The sequence below is a fragment of the Chiloscyllium plagiosum genome, unplaced genomic scaffold (genome assembly GCF_037043375.1).
Source record: "Chiloscyllium plagiosum isolate Xiang-an unplaced genomic scaffold, Cpla_swu_hap1 HiC_scaffold_47, whole genome shotgun sequence".
In the NCBI taxonomy this organism is placed as follows: Eukaryota; Metazoa; Chordata; class Chondrichthyes; order Orectolobiformes; family Hemiscylliidae; genus Chiloscyllium; species Chiloscyllium plagiosum.
The window spans coordinates 34,053,528-34,056,695 of NW_028270185.1; the positions used below are offsets into that span (position 1 = coordinate 34,053,528).

A 3,168-nucleotide genomic window follows, 5' to 3' on the forward strand; every position below is an offset into this window, starting at 1 on the left:
ATCCAATCATAAAACTGAGTGGTTCGCACACCCTCTATAAGGATTAGAGATGTTGGCCTTACAAACCTTCCGAACATTCCGTGGAAGAATAAAGGGAGTGATAGATAATTTTCGTCTCCATGAAGACGATGTTCATGAACTGGATAGATACAATTTACCTTATTGGAGTTTATATATACAGAAGTCATATTTAAAAAGCAGAGTTCATAGTGTAACTGTAAAATCTTTAGGTCACCCTCAGTGTGAGCATTGTGTGTAATCCTTGCCCTCATTCTCCACCAAAAACATGTAAAGAAGTTAAAAAGGGCACAGACGCTGTTCCCTGGATAGCAAGATATTAGAAAGCCAAGTGGCGTTGTTTACTGAGACATAAAAATATCAGATAGGATACAAAAGGTTTAATCGGGATGATAGAAAGAATGAAGGAGTTTATACACGAGATTTGGAAATCCTGGAGCAGAAACACGCAAGTTTATATGTAAACAAATGAGATTTTCACATAACGCGAGGTTTGAATGACTAAATCAGGGAAATTCCCTCTTTCGAGTGTAACAATAACTTTAGTTAGAGCTTCAAAACCATTAGTGAATGATGAAGAAAGGTTTGGATGAGAGTTTCTTCCACTCAATAAAATTATTTAAATCGTGAATGAATTTACAGAAATAAAGCGTAGAAGCTGATTTCACAGTGATTTAAAAGATACACGAGCAAACATACAAGGATGGAATTTACCATTGAGAGAAAGTCAGTGGGGTTGCGTAACAATTTCGAATTTGGTTGACTTCAGACACAAAGACATTTCATGAATACGTACAACTGAATGAGATTGAATATAAAATGTTCATGGGTTGGTAAGGTGTGACGTATTATTCAAGGTGAAACTCTGTAAATGGAGCAGATGTCCTAATATAACTGCAGACAGAGGTTACATCCTAATGAATAGGAACTGAACCGTCACTTGGAGATGCAACACCTACTTTAAAGCTTTGACCACATTCACATGATGTTATGTATATTTCGTACATTCTTAACTCCACCCAAGAAATCCACCAAGAAGACTCTGTCCTTTTGTATTGTTAAACCTCTATACTTCTCTGCAGCACGCCATTGAAGATAAAATATGCTCAGACCAAAATTCAATTCAATACAATATTCAAACGGTCATATGTAATTTATTTTTTATTATTGCAATAACCTTTGTGAGTTCGCAACAAACTGCATAACATGAAACCAGATCAACATCTATTTTCCCGGAATTTAACGCAGTGCACATGGGAAACGTTATCCATCTGCTGAAAATTCACCTTCGGCTCTTTCTCCACGCATGTCTCTACACTTTTTAAATACTTGCAGTATGTTTGTTGATCAAGGAGTCATTATCCAGAAAAGGTCGTTTCTCAATCCACAAACATGGGTATCTTCCCATAAACTTGGCTTTGCTCAATATCACCTTTTATCCGTACGCCTCAACACAGACGACAAATTGAAGCTGCTCCATGTGATGCTCAAACATAAAACTTCGGCACAGCACAGCCCACTATACTGGAACAGAGATACCGTGCACTGGTCACCTGCAGCACAGGAGCAACACATTAATGCTTACCTCCACAATCCTGGTTTTACCTTAACGTTTGGGAAACCGAATTTCTCTGATTCCATGGCTAGTAACGGGGATTGTACGATCATCTTCACCAGTAGTTCTGGCCCCGAGTGAGGAAAGTGGTGAGCTACTCATTGCAAAGATGGGTAGATTGTTGAAATATACAATTTCGACATTTGCCTTCACTATGAGCACTTCATTTCGTTTTTCATCTGTAGAAATCTTAAAATCTTCATCTTGAACAGACGCAATGACAGATTTCCATTGGATCTCTGGCATCAAATTCCAAAGTGTAAACTCCCTCTGAATTCTTCCACCGCAGTCCGCTGTGTGGGAAGTGTTCCTGTTGTGGGAAATACACTTCCCCGTGTGTCAACTGCTGGTCCCAGCATGCGCTCTCGCACTGCACTCATTTTCCATCTGACACTTGCTCACTGTTTTGCTGTGATCATACAGTGACTTGGTGTCGCACGGCCCAGGAAACTGATGCAGATCAAGGTTTTTGCATTGTTGAGTTCAATTGTCAGTTTAGCCTTATTTAGGATTTTGAAATTGTCTGTCCTAGACACAAGCGCATGTCAAACATATCTGAGTGGAAGAAAGGTGTTCCGAATAATGACATTGAGCACTATGCACTCTACTCCAGTCTGGCAAACAATTCCTCACAGGCAATTTAATAAACAATAGACAATAGGTGCAGGGACAGGCCATTCTGCCCTTCGAGCCAGCACCACCATTCAATATGATCATGACTGATCATCCTCAATCAGTATCCTGTTCCTGCCTTATCCACATAACCCTTGATTCCAATATCCTTAAGAGCTCTATCCAACTCTTTCTTGAAAGAACACCTCCTACTGTCTCGGGTTCTTCATTCCATTGACTTCAAATCTTCACAGAATTCAACAGACCTTGTTACATAGTCATTTCTTCATTTTTGTTCAGACCACTGTGAGCAGAGTGTCACAGTGCGAATGCGCTTGCCCCACAACCCAGATGACAGACAATAGTCTTGGAACCGTACTGTGCTATTTATGATTTCACCAAAACAAGGGAGAAATGTCTGCTGCTCTGCATAATTTATGCAATTCACTTATTCATAAGGATACAGGCGTATGTGGCGAGGTGGCCGAGAGGTTAAGGCGATGGACTGCTAATCCATTGTGTTCTGCACGCGTGGGTTCGAGTCCCACTCTCGTCGGTGCTGTCAGTGATTTTCAATGTTGCTATTTTTGGATGATCACAACTGTCTTACTGAAATTGGAACTGCAATATCAGTTTGTATGCATCGACGCTATTATAAAATCTCAAAGAATAATTTGGTCCTGTTGCCTAAACTGCATTGAAATGTAGATTGCATTGGGATATTGAAAAGGAACGAGACTTTCTTTTACAAGTCAAGCTGCTGTGACCTTTTATCGTACGAAAGAGATCCAGGAAAGCCAAATAACAAGAGATGTGAAGGGCATGTTTATGCAGTGGGATTCTTAATGATTATTTTGTCAAATGAAATCTGGAGCAGGTTGAGTAGAAGTGGTTCATCTTGGTGAGAAGAGCACAAAATAATG

The 3,168-nt window shown here is 39.9% G+C and overlaps 1 non-coding gene across 1 annotated transcript; it reads left to right on the forward strand.

The window, feature by feature from the left end:
• The first annotated feature begins 2,719 nt into the window (after positions 1–2,719).
• Positions 2,720–2,801, forward strand: trnas-gcu (transfer RNA serine (anticodon GCU)). Its single transcript has one exon. It is a non-coding gene; the product is annotated as a tRNA-Ser (tRNA).
• The last annotated feature ends 367 nt before the right edge of the window (positions 2,802–3,168 follow it).